The 15,341-nt window shown below is 45.8% G+C and overlaps 1 long non-coding RNA gene across 9 annotated transcripts in view; it reads left to right on the plus strand.

Moving 5' to 3' along the window:
- The window catches only part of LOC107149427, a 290,671-nt gene that overhangs the window by 169,502 nt on the left and 105,828 nt on the right, over positions 1 to 15,341 (plus strand). For 8 of the 9 annotated variants that reach the window (XR_007346266.1, XR_007346267.1, XR_007346263.1 and 5 more), the window contains one exon: positions 7,094 to 7,193. This is a non-coding gene — a long non-coding RNA (uncharacterized LOC107149427). Of the gene's footprint in view, positions 1 to 7,093; positions 7,194 to 9,501; positions 9,608 to 15,341 lie in introns of all 9 variants that reach the window. The other variant, XR_007346269.1, reaches the window with a different exon arrangement.

A 15,341-nucleotide genomic window follows, 5' to 3' on the forward strand; every position in this document is an offset into this window, starting at 1 on the left:
ATGGAATCACTTTCACGCTGTGTTTACCTGAGTGGGAGAGCGGATTATCCAAACGTAAATGTTCGGCTCTCATCCACTATCAGAAGCCAAGTCCTGACATTTTCTACTTCAAAGTGGAGTGAAATATGGCCTGTCCTGGTTGGGTTCCTGGATTGATTTGTTTCCTCACCCCTCCCCTGCTGTGGTCCACCCTGGTGGAAAGCTCTTCTCCCTAATTGGAAAGTTCCCTCTACTCTCCCCCCTGCTGCGATTTACCTGTTCAGCTGACCCTGCCCGGAGACGTTGGCCACTGGATCCCTACAAGAAACAACTTCACGTGAAGGGTTTAACGGCTGGGAATTTGTTTTGGGTATGGGGGTACCGGGGATTGAACTCAAGAGCACTCGACCACTGAGCTACATCCCAGCCCTATGTTGTATTTTATTCAGACACAGGGTCTCACAGATTTGCCTAGTGCCTTGCCGTTGCTGAAGCCGGCTTTGAACTTGGGATCCCCCTGCCTTGACCTCCTGAGCCAATAGGATCACAGGCCTGTGCCACTGTGCCCAGAAATAGCTAGGAATTTTATCCAGGGGATTTGACCACCTAAGTCATGCAGCAGTGGTGGGGATTTGGGTGGTGATTAGCAGCCCACACAGTCTTGGTGCTCCTGAAATCTTGTGGGTATCTGCTTAGTGCGACAAATTCACAGCTTTGGACACACTTCCATACTTTCCATGTAGCAAGACTATTTGTAAAAATACAGAGTTTTCTATTTCTTAACTTTAGAGACTTTCATTAAGTATTAGAGCTGGAAAGAACCAATATTAGTCACATGTGTTCTTTTAAGAGTTGGTGTAGATGGTATCCCTTGCAGTCTGTGGACTCAGAGAAGGTGACAGAAGTTCCTGGGGTGGCCCGGTGACGTGGAATGGGCTATTTATTGTCTGAGAATGTCACTGATTTGGTAGAGATGTGTTTTTGTGCTCAGGTTGTTTATGTAGCTGGTGTTCATCTGGGGCTCTGTTCCGTTTGTTAATTGTGAAGGTTGTTGAGCATTTGTTTAGTACCAACAAAGATATTTGTAGAAATCCAGCATTCCAGCCTTAGTAGGGACAAGATATTTGGTATAAAAGATGTTTCCAGACATTAATCCAAGATACATAAAAGAAGGGCAAAGTGTCTCTGGGAGGGAAAATTTCAAATTAATGGATCAATTTTTTAAGTTTATTATGCTGTTTTGGCAGAATACTAGTGTATTTCTGAATATAAATGAAGTAAAGTTGTAATTAAGACGTTTGCAACATGCGGTGGAAGATATAAAATTTTAGTTTGCCAATTGATAATAAAACGAGAACAACTTGAGAAGACTTTGATGACAGTCATTTAGACCTTCCTGTTCTTGCTGCACGAAGAGGACCAGGCCAAGGCATTTTTGAATAAGTACACAAAGTTTTATTTAATCTATTATTATGCCGGAAGAGGGTACTAGAACTTTTCCTAGTCGTGTTTCTGCCCTTCAGTAACTTAGGGGCTTGGTTTGGATTTCATCACCATCTAAAGGGATTTCTATTTTCATCACAAAACTGTGGAAGACAAGAGCTTCATTGGGCTTAAACTTCAGAATTGGCTGGAGTTACCTAAAGCGCCTGCTGATGGGGTGGCCGTTGTGAACATTGATTGAAACATGTTAGGAGCAGGGCCAATTTTCATAAGAAGAGAGGGTGTGGAAAAGGGTTATTTGAATGACTAGAAAATGGTATTTACTTTTTGACTTTTGCTTCATCCAGGACTTCAACGCCTCCTCCCAGCTGGTCAGGTTCTTTGAATGTGACATTTAAGTCTTGAATTATTGTCGGTCAGCAAATGGACAACAGCAAATGTTCAGCCATCTTTCTGGTGTCAAGCCCAGCAAACTGGCAAATTCCACGAACACGCCAAATGCATGAATAAGTTCGCATGAGCCCAGTAGGCAGAAGGGGAACAGCAGCTGCCAGCCGTGTCCTGAAGGACAGAAATGCCCCTCATCTTCTGATCTGCTCTTGCCCCCGATTGGGAAATGCTAGCTGTGAGATTTATAAATTCAGGGCTCTGGAATAACACGGAGTCTCTTTGAACTTCTTTAGCGGCTTGTTATACAAAAGGACAAAGATACAGAGACATGTTTAGGCTTCCCTGCCTGGCTCTCGAGTCATTAACATTTTTGGTCGGTGGTGGGCGAAACCTGTGTACATTCTACTGACACAAAACACTCACCAGTAACCCACAGTGATTTTCGGCTGAAAGCTCACACTGATACCTTGAAGGCAAGGTTTTTTCAGTCTGAGCTTCACGAAACCTAAACAATACCCTTAGGGCCATGTAAAAAGTCTCCTCTCTGCTCCCACACACCACCAACCCTTCTCATTCCTCCCCCAAACTTTATCATCTGGGTGTTAGAAATACGGTTTTATGCTCTGGAAGATGGTGATTTTCTGGTTGAGTGTCTGTGGTTTATTGTTTGGTGCCGAAGTGGACCCAGGAAACACATCCTGGGTCAACGGTGGACCCAGCCTCTGTATAGCAGCCAAGTGGCAGGTAGGAGGGCCTCGTGACCTAGTCGTCCTTTAACTGCTCTGGAGCAAAAAGAGTTGGTGAACCACTCTGTCTATAAATCTTCGGTGCTTCCATTGTGTCGGGAGAACATTTCCAGGGACATTTTATTTAGACAGAAAAATGAAACCCGAATCTCAAGCCACCATTTATAGAACCCACAAGCTCTATCTAGGCTGTCATTTTGGCTGCAGGCTGGGGGCCCCCTTTCTGGTGCCTTCTGTGTGGTGGGCGCACGGTGTCTGAGGGCTGCGTTTTAAGAGCAGGACAGAGTCAAGGAGGTGACTTACTGACGTTTTGCTGACTGCACTCTTGCCCTCCTGTGCCTTTATGGATCTTGCTGTTTTAATGATGCTCAGTTCCTCTTGGCCCTGCTTGGGGCAAGCCTCACAGTTCCAGGACAGTTCCGCGCATACATAATGGCTCAGTAAACATGTCTGCCACGACGCTGGCTGCTCTCTGTCAGCTGTAGTCCTATTTTTTGACTGTGTGTATGAATCAGAGTGCACTTAACAAGTGAGCTGACTAACTGCCGTTAAATGAGGCGTCCTTATTTTGGTTTATGTCCTGCCCCAATTTTAAACTTTTAAGTTGAGATCTAGCACTTAACTACCACTTTTAACTCTCTGCCTTTTAATTTTGAATACCAAATATGGTAGAGTTATTCAGGTGGCCAAGTACACTTTTTCTGACCTTGACTGTGGTTGACTGCTATTACATTAAAAGAAAAGAAAAAAAAAAAGTATGGATTTGCTGTTTTAGGGAGCATAAGCCCTTGAGATTTCCCAAGGATCATTTTTAAAGTCTGACAAGCAGCTGCCTGACATCTCCATTTTTAGCTAAAAGGCGTCTTCCCTCTGTCGGCTTGTGAGTGCATCAGGGGTGCCGTGCAGGGGTAGGTGGCCACGGGTTAATCTGTGGACACTCCGTATCTGACAGACACTGGCATCTGTGGTTCATGTTGCATTGTTCTTTAGGTCTAGAAATGACATTCTCCCACGAAACACCCCAACGAAAGTCAGGGGGAGTGTTTACCCAGAAGGCCTCCTTCCATTTGATCGGTTTTAAAGCTGGAGGTGAAATAAAAATGTGATTAAAAATGTAGATAGAGCAACCACAAAGTCATTCCTGCCCCTGGTAGGGTCGAAGTGACCCCAGGCACTCGGGTTTCGTGGAGGAGTGGCCATCGAGGTTATCTCCGTGCGTTTTAGTGTGGATGCTTTTTATGAGCCGGCCTGGACTTTGTCTGTGTGAGCATCCCATCCAGGCTAAAGTGCGGTCAGTAGTGTTCCCACAGCACATCCCCCAGGTCCACGGAGATGCTTTTGTTTTAATATAAGGATGACACAGTCTGGGTGAGAGAGTCTCGTGCTGAAAGTTGAGCAGACCACAGCTCATTCCCATGCAGTCAGAGAGCTTTTGGCCTTACCACGGAGGACGGGCAATCTTATTAGAAAGCCCTTTAAAATCAATAAGATAAATAAATAAATAATGCAAACTTAAAAGGGTGGTCGCATTGAGTTCATTCTTTTACAGAAAAAAAAATCTATTTTCACTTACCTTACTCTATTTAAATGTGCCACGCTGGTTCTTATTTAGAGGAGACTTCTGGCTCTCTATCCTATGTATATATGCACAGCTGTCAAAAATACTTGTTGTTCTTTGTCTTGCAAATCCCCGCCCTTGGCCAGCTCAGAGGCTGATCTTTGGGGCAACCATCTCGCTGAAGGCAGAGTAGAACCTTCTGTCCATCTGGCCTGATCCTCGCTCAGACAGCATCATTTCTTCCCCCAGTGTGTGAGTTTTCGTCCCAAAAGTTTGAATGATGTAAAACACACGTCACGGAGTCAAATGTAAAAAGTTAAGTCTCGCGGTGTAAAGGTTGAAAAGAGCCTGCAGGAGGGGTTTCCTATCATCTGGTCTTGTTCTGTTGGCATGTGCCTGGCAGGAGCAGGGCGGGGGCGCTTGCTTGCCTCTATAGCTAGAGATCTATGCTTATGGTCACTGAGCCGGTGCTTCTGCGACAGGTTCTCCCAAGGCCAGTGGAAGCGGTGGCATCCTGTACTGCATGGGACAATCCATACCGACTTGTACCATTCACACCAACCTGGAAGCAATTTGCATTCTTTTGTAATTGGAGTAAAAGAAGGCTCTTTGATGATTGAAAACCCCCTTTTCCTCTTTCTGTTCCAGATGTAGAGAATGGGTGCCTCGTCTTAGAAGATAGGGTAACCTCAAATATTTTTTCTCCAGTGTTGATGGCATGTTTTAATTCCTTCCTGCTTCTCTGTAAAGTTAGATGAGCTCTTGATTATAGTTAGGTAGCATCTTAAAACATATGGTGGGTCATGTGTCTACCCTCAAGAGTTTGAGAGGATGGTCAGCTAGCTCAACCATAGGACCAATGGTCCTAACTAAAGTCATGCCCGAGTGGGTGAATGCGACGTCGATGTTTAGCTTTAGAAAAGCTTAGAAATTGTACTGAGTCCTGGAATCGGTTTGGAAAGCTTTGCTCTATAAAATCTGCCTTTAACATGGCTGATGACCCTTAATTAGAATGACACACTTGCCGGAGTGATGGCTGTCAGGGAAGAGCCAGCCCTGGTTTGCCGCAGTTTGTTAATTTTCGTGTATCCAGATGCCCTTCTTTTGGCATGGTCCTTCTCAGTACCTGTCGTCTCTGCTCTTTGCAGGTGTGAATCATGGTGATGTGTGCAGGCTGGTGATTTACTGCCTTGGAGGGCATGCCTGGGTATGATTAAGGGATATAAGTGTACCACTCCAAGATTTACTTCCTTCCTGTTCCAGCAGGGTTACCTGAGGGAGTGAGTAATGGGATAATTTATAACACCACAAGCCTTCGTCAAGAGCCCACTAGTCAAAACAGGAAGATAAAACTTGGGTTTCAAATGGGAGAACACAACTCTTGATACTGTCTGGACATACCTCTTAATTGCAAGCAGAAGAGTCTTCTGAATTTCCCTTTTTATTTTCTCCAGGAGATGTCTGTTGACAGGTTAGTGTCTCCATCCTGGTCAAAGCCGGGGGCACTGTGATGGTGTTTACAGCTCTCCTCCTGCTTTTTGTTTCTTGAGGTTCTTGGGTTGTTGGAAAACTTAGTGGCCTAATTATTGAACCAGAATTCTTTTTATAAAGTCAAAGAATTATTGTCATTTGGAGTGTGATGACAAATTCAGCAACATGTTTTGAGGGATGGAGTGTACTTGCCATACTGGCCTCTGTTTCTTGGACTCCTTCATTTACACAAACTTCAGTTTTGAGTTGATGCAATTGGGGGGATGGATAAAGAGTTTGTTCTTGGGCTGGGGTGCAGCTCAGGAATAGAGTATGTGCTTAGCATACACAAGACCCTGGGTTTGGTCCCTAGCACCTCTCCCACCCTCACAAAACACTCTAGACTTTCTTTCCTGTGTATTTAGGCGGAAGATATTTAGCAGGCCTTGGCGAGGGCAAGATCTGGGGATTCTTTTCATAATGCAGAACCACTCTAGGAGAGTTGCGTAGGGCATTTGAAAATGTTCAGGTGGTTTGTTTCATTACCAGTGGCTCTAGATACAGGCTTCTGTGCTTTTTCTTTTCTTTTTTTTTAACTTTGAAAAAATTCCAGATCTGGCATCTAGAAACAAAAATTATCCCACGGTTAAAAGGACATCACCACTTTGGAGCTGCTCATTATTTGGAGGTTTCGTTCATGGCACAGTGTCACGGGAGGGTCTTCTGACTCGTGGTGTTGAGAACATTAGATTCATGCACATGGACTGCCACAAGCGATATTTTTAATGCTAAAAGTATTAATTTCACCTTTCACTTTGGAATGCCTTAGCAGTCAGCAGTCAACTACTTCTATTAGAGGTTGTAAAGATAAAATGGGAACAGGTCCAAGCGCTTCCTTTCTCCCATCTGCCCTAGGTGACTAAAGCAGTCCCATAAATAACCAGTGCCCTTTTGAACTGACCTTCAGGTTCATGAGATGTAAATATCCACGGCCTTGACATTTATTTATTTATTTATTTTGGTATGCTGTTTGGGAGGCAGGATATCTCTGGATAACAGAAAGCAGGTGAATGGGTGGGTAGACAGCCCCAGGCTTTCCCTGAGCCCAACATCCCAAGGGAGGCTGGCCAGAGCCCCAATTCAAGGAGAAAATGTCTCATGGGCAAAGTTCAAGTCCTTACCATGTATTTATAGCCAACTCTTTCAGGATTGGATGCTGTTAGTCGGGCCTTTGTAATAAGATGTAGGGCAAATAATAGGTGAGGCTCCTTCCCTTTTGCAGACATATGCTCTACCACTGAGCTATGCCCACTCCCTCTCCCTTTTGAAATTAAGGATCCTGTACTACTTCCGGGAAGCAGAGTTCTCAAGTTCAGACTCTACGCTGACCGCTTACTAGCAATGTGATCTTTGGCAAATTATTTTACCTCTCTGCCTCAATTTCCTCAAGTGGAAATGAGGATGATAATAAGTTATCTTTGATGGCCTTTCCTTTTTTGTTTTTCAGGAATTAAATAAGAGCTATCCAGTTGTGGTGAGCCTCTGAGTAGAGATTTCTTGCACATATACCTGACAAGCTGTGCCCGTGAGAATGATCTCCAAAGCTGGTAAGAAACCTACAGCTTAAGAAAATCTTCTGTTCGGAGGTTCACACTCTTGGAGTGGATGTTCAGCTACATGAAAATCATGTTTCTGAATTAAAAAAAAAAAAAAGAAAGCAACAAAATAGCACTGATTTTGCAAAAATGGTTTAACAATTTTATTTCGCTACTGGTTGTAATTTTTCTGGTTTTATGTGTGTGCTAGAGAAGGGAATATTACTGTGTTCACTTCATTGTGTTGTCAAGCGTTATTGGTAGTCCTAATTTATATATCCGTGGTGCTACAGAACTACCCCCTGCAGAGATGATTATAGGACTTGAGGGGGTGGAATCGCTGCACTCTGTTTTGGGTGCTTTTCTCACTAAGAGGCATGGGCACCAGGAGATGGTACTTGCCCATCTGTCTGTCGAAGCATTTGTATGTATATTACCTGAGCACTTAGGCACACCACCGAGAGAGGGGATTGAAGACCGACCGAGGGGGAAAGGGAAAATTTGAAAATAAATTAACATGATGGAAATAACAAGAGTCTCCTCGCGAGGAATACCCAAACTATTCTTGAAAGCAGACTTAATAGCCAGTAGCAAACCCATTCACTATTGTTTTTTAGAAACAGAATCCAATCCACACAGTTGAGACTGAAGTGCGCATCTGGAAGGTTTCCAGGGAAGTCCAGCAACACCCACTTGCAGGTCTCAAATTCAAGGGGGAAGAATCCATTTTAGAGAGTGGCTTCTTGCATTGATTGTGAGCTGTCAATATTGGACCGGTGGATCCTGAGACATTAACTGATTAAATTCCTCCAGGCTGGGCCGTCACGCTGTGGCCCCCTCTGCTCTGAGCTTCCTTCCCAGTTTGTGAGTCGACACAGGAGACTTCACAGAGAGGAGTGGAAAAGCCAAGCAGCCCGCTTTGGCATCAGTGTGGTCTTCCCTAACGAGAACCTGGGGAAAGAAGCTGGGTTCCATTGAAATATTATTTATTGATTACTTGTGTTTTATAGCATCTAATAAATTGTCCATTCCCTTAAAAACACCCTGTCTGCCCAATTTGCCTTTTCCAATCACAAAAGATACAAAAATACCCAGCCTGACGCCATGGGATGATGTCGGGTCCCTTTTCACGTTGCCGGGCACGTCGCCGGGCTCCTCACCAGCTCTGTCCCCATGTGCTTGTGAGCACTCACACTTTTCAGTTCCACTAGGGGTTGAGAGGTGGGTTCTCCCACCTGCAGTTGCCTTGATCTTTTTTCCAAAGTTGGGCCCTGCACCCACACGGGTGTGCTTCTCAGAGCTCACACCGGGTGCTGGGAGTGGGGTCAGCCCTTCTGGAGTCTGTGTTTTGCTCTGTATCTGAATCCCTGTGGGTTAATGACCTTGTGAGAATTTGGGTGGTCAAGGTCTTCAGGGCGTAGCTTCATTTTATGGGTGCGGAAACTTAGACCCAGAAAAGCAGAGAGATGTGCTCGATATTATTCAGCTAACAAAGGCAGGGCAATGCATCCACGCCTTGGAACTGTAGCTTCCCCTCTCAGGCACACTGATAGATATCCTGTAGAGAACTGGGGTGCACTGCAATTAGTGGGTTACAGTAGGTTGATGGATAGATGAAAGAAAGAAGAAAGTAAAGTTAGAACAAGGAATCGAGGCTTGGGATGGGGCTTGTTTGAGGTTGTATTAGAGAGATACCCTTTGGTCAGGAAGCAGGAATATTCTTTCTCTGATATAAGAGAAACGGAAGAGATTAAAAGCATGACAAAGATCAGATCCTTTTTAGTGGCTGTTTACTTTCTATTGAAACCAGGGAACAATGAATATTTATGCATCGTCAGGTAATTTAGGGTAATGGAGTGTGGACAATTTTTGATTGTACCTTCGTGTCTCCTGTGGTCTGTGCTACCTTTTGTTTTGCTAAAAATGGGCTAAAAGAGAAAGCAAGTAAAGCACTTTGCAGATCTGATAACCTCAGAGATCTCGGGAGAAACCTCTGGCTGGCGTCCCAGGGTGAGATCACACCGTCTGGTATGAGCTGGATTTATGCTGGGGTGTCAACCAAAACGCAAGACCTGCTGTCGCGATTCCTGAGCAGCCCTTGAGTGGGGGGAAAGAGCAGCCCTGGGTCAGCTGGAGGCTTCCTGTTGCTGTGCAGAAGCACAGCCCGCCCATCCACGGCACATGCATCTTTTCCAGTTGGCGGTTTTAAATTCAAGGGGAAAGATGACTTTTCATGGTTACGGTATTAGGTATTAGGGGTCGGGCCTTATCTCTGCTCATTCATACTTTTGAATCCAGACATGTTTGAACCTGTTTGCAGGTCTGGTGTTTTATGTTCTACAAGTTTCTTTTTATGACTGCCCAAGGACCTTTGGAAAGACCTCATTTTTATGGGATGACACAGTTGGACAGGAGATATGCAAAAGGTAAGTAGCCGTCGCTTTTTCCTATAGCATCGAAACAAAAAGTGCCAGGGCTGAAGTCCCAGCTGCTCAGGAGGCTGAGGTGGGAGGATCACTTGAAGCCAGGAGTTCAAGACCAGCCTGGGCAATGTAGCCAGATGTATCTCAATGAAACAAAAGAAAAACAATGAAAAAATCCATGCATGTGCATGCAGACACATATGCTTGTATATATGTATATGTCAACTGTATGTGTATGGAATTACGTTCATGATAACAATTAGTGTTTATTGAGTGCTTACTGTGTGCTATGGATTGCTCTAAGAGCCTTCCCAGTCTTACAGCGTCTCTGTGGAGTTCATACTGTTAGCCCATTTACTAGACAAGGAACCGAGGAACAGAGAAGTAAAAAGAGCCGTGTACAGTCTCAGAGAGCTCACAACGGGATTAGAAGGTTCATACTCCATGCACTGACCTGAAAAGCCAATGCCACTAGCAACCTGCATCTGTGAATGTCACACCTCCTAGTGCTTGCCTGAAGGGGTCCCCGGTCAAATGGAGCAGTGCCGACATAAACCAGGCTTTAATAGGTGTTAAGGCGGAGATAGATCCAGGGCAGCAGTTAGACAACTCCCTGGATGACTTTCCAGGTCAACTCCTCCTGGAGTCATGTTGGAAACCCAAGAAGACTGCAGTGTATTAAGAATAAAAGCAAAAAGCTCAAGAGAACTGACTCACAGAGGAGGTATGGCATGTGGAGTCTGAAGGTGACGTCATCAGTACTGCCTCGGGTGGGGTTGGTGGCAGCAGGAGAAGGCAGCCCAGGCAACTGAGGAGGGTTCCATCTTGGTGTCTTGGCAGCTGATTGAACACCTTGGGGGTTAGCAGCTGGGACGTGCGTTCTCAGTGGCAGATGTCACTGGATGGACCCAGGTCGGAGGAGAGGCACTGGCAGAGGCCATGCAATGGCTGAGAAGCTGGCTTATGAGCTTGTGTGTCCTCTCCCGGGGAGTCTGTGGCATTCACTCATGGTGGTGGAGAAGGAGCCTGCTCACTGTTAGGGACACAGAAGACGCCTAGCAACCTAATTTTGTACTTACGTTTGACATGTTTTTGTGGGGACATGAATTTCACGAAGTGTCCTTTAGCAGATGCGTGTTCTGGCCTCAACCCTCCTCTTTGTAAAATGGGGCTGGGCTGGTCAATAGACTTTACCTCGTTGGGCCCTTCTGACGTTTCAGTAGGCTAATAGAAATGAAGAGCTACCAGTAGTTCCTGTAGCCATCCTCTCAGGGCCAGCTCTGAGCATACTGATGAAGAAGAAATAACTGCCCTTGGTGATTGAGGTTAAGTCATTTCAGGCATACGCCACTCTGCTAGAATCCAGGGCGAGGCTTTTGGCCTCACAGAGGTCTTGGCCTCGTGCCTGGCTGGAGAAATTAGATGGACCCAGTTGCAGACGTGATTCTTGATGTCTAACTCCTGTCCACTGCACTTGTCCAGCTCCAGGGTCCCCCATACTAGCTGTTTGTGTCCTCCTTCTCTGGGGACAACCTAGAGATCCAGGTTAAGCCCTATTCTGTCTTTATGCACCTGCAGAAGCCACCATCATCGGTTCAGGACCCCTCGATCTGCCTGTCCCCTCTGCAGTGTCCCTCCTATTGCTGCCCGGACCCTCCTTCTGTTGCCCACTGCATTGCCATGTCACCTTGTCCATATCTCCGGGATGTCGGTTTACCTGTGTATTTTGTTACTGGGTTGTAAATTTTTTAGACATTTTTTACAAATTTTCCTATCTCAGATTCTCTATAGCTGGGTGTATTGAATGAGCACTTTTCTAACTCTGCTGTAAGCTCTCTGAGATGGTCTGTACCCGCTTTTCTGAACCTCAGTTTGCTGGCCTGTGCAATAGGTTACTTAATGTGCAGATAATGCTGTGAGTGGCGCACAGTAGCCCCTCACTAGATGTTGCTGTGATGAACCTGACCTTCAGGTACGCACATCAGTGCCAGCTAGCTATTTTGGTCATGTGAAGATAACAGCAGTAGTGACTTACAGGCTTCCTTCTTCCTGAGCCCTGACCTCCCTTATCTGTGAACATACTCTTCTTCCACTTCTCTCAGACAGCTTCCCTGGGGCCATTTACCTCCCACTAAAAAGCAAATGTGTCCAGTCTCCAGGGCTGGATATTGATTCCATCTAGTCCAGAGAGAATATGCTAATCACCTTGGCTAAGTGCTTTTTGGTCAAAGGTGTAAAAGCCCGATTCCATTTGGGGGGAAAAAAAAAAAGTTGAAATTTCTGTCTTAAAATTTGTGATTGTGGAATTTACCTCTCGAAAGGCAATCGTATCTCAAATTTAACGATAAGCCATTTGCAGTGGACTGAGCATGAATTTTTCATGGCCCGTTTGGTTGAAAGAAGTACAGCAAGGTCTAGATTTTTGTAGCATGGTATTTAATTTTGTTACATTCAATTTGATTGCCAAGAAAATAGTGCGAAATCCTTTTTCCTGGTATTTCAGTGGCTTGTTTCTGGTTCGTGTTTAAAGCTATCCATTTTCAAGAAGCAAAGATTGTTGTAAAGAACCGTACTTAAGATTGTCAGCTGCCTCAGTTTCTTCGTGAGTGAGTATGACCCTGGCCACCTGCACACAGCTCTGGAGTATTTGCAGGATTGGCTCTGAGTCTGTAAAGTGCTTTGAATTTCTTGGATGAAAGGTCCCTGTAAGCACAGGTCTTAAGGAGGTATTATTCGTGGGCTTTCTTGACTGCTGCACAGCCTGTTTGGCAAGAACGCTAATGCACTTCTGGGTTTAGAGTTGTAAAGAGGTACATTCAGAAGCCTCAGGCCTCATCTTGTGAGGTTCCTGGGGTCTATGCTGCTGCTTGCTCGCCTCTAGTGTGGATTCCGTCCACCGCACAGGATCTGCAAGTGTGCACACGCAGGGCGACTGTTTAGACAGCCATCTCCTGCTCTGGGCTGCCGTGGTATTGGGGAACAGCACAGATGCTAGGCAGAGGGTGGACCCTGGCCTCCCGTCTGGGAGCCTCCATGGTTGCTATAATTATGCGCCGGGGGAGAACGTGCAACACTTTGTACATGGTCACATTGAGGGAGGGATTTGCCTCCTCACTGATACCTACATTGTGAAGAACTGGACTTGGGTTCTGGGTCTTCTGGTCCTCAGTCAAGTCAGCTGGCCACCCTGAGCCTTTCTTGGTCTTCCTCCCAGGCCACTATGCAGCTAAGGTTTGTATGGCCCAGGGAATGTAATGGATACCCAAGTACTCTATATTAAAATATTTGGAAGTTATTAATCAAACTAAAGAACTTCCCAAGAAACCATGCTCAGAAGTTCTACACTGACAACCACCTTTTTAAGGAACGCGAAGGCCAAATTTGAATTTTGGGTTTTCAGCCTCTCAGAGCCTGGCTGGGGGATGTGGGGAGAGACCCCATCCACCCCAGGGTGGAGACAGTGCCTGGGGGCGGGTGCCTTCTCAGGCCTGATGAGCCAGCTCAGGCTGTTGGGACAGGAACTGCAGGGTTCCAGTATCTGGCAGGAGACCTCCCAGGGGACTTTGGGGTTCTGGCACACATGTGCCTTTGGTCCTTGTAGCCCTTCCTATGTGGGCAAAATCAAGGCAGGGTCGAGGTGTCTCTTGCCCAGGTCTTGGTGATATTGCAAACAGGGTTGGAGAAATCATCATAAAAGGCACAATTGTGCTATTATAGATTGTTACTATCACATATATGAAAAGAAGTTTCCTTAACGGAAAACTTCAGGTTGGCCTTAGTCACATCCACGTTCAGCAGGGGCGAACAGGAGAGCATTTTCTGTAAATAGGTTGATACATTCTTTCTCTATCTCTCGGGTCTGGCCCAGTGTTCTGTTGTTACACATTTAATTCATTAGTTCTGAAACACAAAGTCAATCAACATTTATTGGCTATTTCTTTCCTACGCATTATTTGCGTTATCCCAGGTATGTCCGCAGTCACAGTAAGCAAACATGCAATTTCCTATCTTCATGTAACTAACACTTGGGTAGAAGGAAACAGAAAATAAAAGGATAAATAAGCAATGTAGTTCCCATGAAGATGGCTTCCTCCTCACCGGTGTGCCGTGTCTGCAGACAGGGGCCAGACACTCCGCCCCAACAGAGACGAAGGTTGGAGTGTACTCACAGAGCAGGAGGGCGGCTGTCCTTGGGGTGAGGCCTGGGGCTTTCTGTGGGGCACTGTTAGGATACTCAGGCACTCATGGAGGAGATTCTCCTGTTTGTTGGAACTGTGCCCTGGAATTTTCCTTCCACCCATCCAACGTTCATCCCATCTCTGCTCGACGTATAAAGACGTTGCCCTCGGCTCTAAGAGAAGTGGAACGAGAACTTTTATGGGTTGCAGGAGATGCTAGGGTATATGTGAAAGCCTTAGAGGTCCACTGTTCTCACGGCGGCCCTGCCCGCCTGGGTCCCTGACCTGAAGGGGCTCTGCCCTCTTCTCCCCTGCTCTTTCTGTGGCGGGAGAGATCCTGCCCGAACCCTGTGCAGCACCCTGGAACGCTGCCCTTGGGATTTAGCCTGCTTCTCCAGTGGGGACTTCTGCATCAAGTGGGCCGTCGTATACTTATCTCGGCTATTGGAAGGCTGCTGAGAAGAAGGCTGCTCGCTCAATCTGGATGTCAACTTGTAAGATTTAACAAAGGAAAAGTCACCTCCTTCTTTTCCTCTCTTCCCTAGACTCAAATTGCTTTTTGGAAACCTCTGGTTAGGATGAATGCCTGTTATTTGATCTGCTACACAAGGGCCTGGCTTCCTGGTTCAGGGTGTGTAAACAGCTCCCTGAAGGGATGAGCCTGGCTCTTTACGCCCTGTGGTGCCTGGGTCTTGGATTTCGACAATTAGAAATGAAACAGCTGTAAAGGGAAGGATAGCAAACTGTGGTCAGTCTTAATTCTGATAAAGTGGAGCCTCTGGCCCTGTGGGTGAGGCGCTGGCCCGTGTGGACTGTGTAGTTTTGATAATGAACTCCCCACCTTGGTGCGTCCCCGTGAAGAGGGTTACTCCAGCCTTCAGGTAGATACAGGTGAATTTTTGCCGCTGAGCTGCAGAGACGGCCAACTTCTGTTAGAGAAGAGACGCAGGAGGTGGTCGAGGACTGAGGAGAAAGAGGACTGGTCAACCCAATTTTGTGATTTTTTTTTTTAAATAAAAATTGTGGTTTTAAAGAACTTAAAGCAGTGTGTGTTGGGCCTTGTTTGTAAGGAGCTATCCAGTCCTGCCAGCTGCTCAGCGGATCTGGCTCTGCGCTGTAAGAGGAGTGGGCTGTTTTTCTGAGCTCTAGCCGTTCTCCCAGGTTTCAAGTTCAGTGATTAAATAAAAATAAAAAGACTAATGAAGGGGAGCTGCCGTGTTTCTGAACCCTAGTTATATATGATAATTCCTAGGGCTTTTTATTTTATTTTTATTTTTTCAAATCCCATTCCTGAATCCCATCACTATTCTAGTTTAGTTTATTCTAGTGTGGACTTGGGATGTATGCTTTTTATAAAATCTCTCCAAAGATTCTTCTGATTCACAGCAAGAATTGAGAAGCACGGGTGGGCTATCAGGGACTCTAAAATGGGTAGGGTCGTACGAGTCTGCGAATTCAGGAACCCTGAAGTATTCTGTCCCGAGAAAAGTGGTTGTGTGCAGAAATTTAAAAACCGTAACTTCAAGGTGTCCACGAACCACCTGTATTTAACAATCTTG

Source organism: Marmota marmota, unplaced genomic scaffold, assembly GCF_001458135.2.
Source record: "Marmota marmota marmota unplaced genomic scaffold, marMar, whole genome shotgun sequence".
In the NCBI taxonomy this organism is placed as follows: Eukaryota; Metazoa; Chordata; class Mammalia; order Rodentia; family Sciuridae; genus Marmota; species Marmota marmota.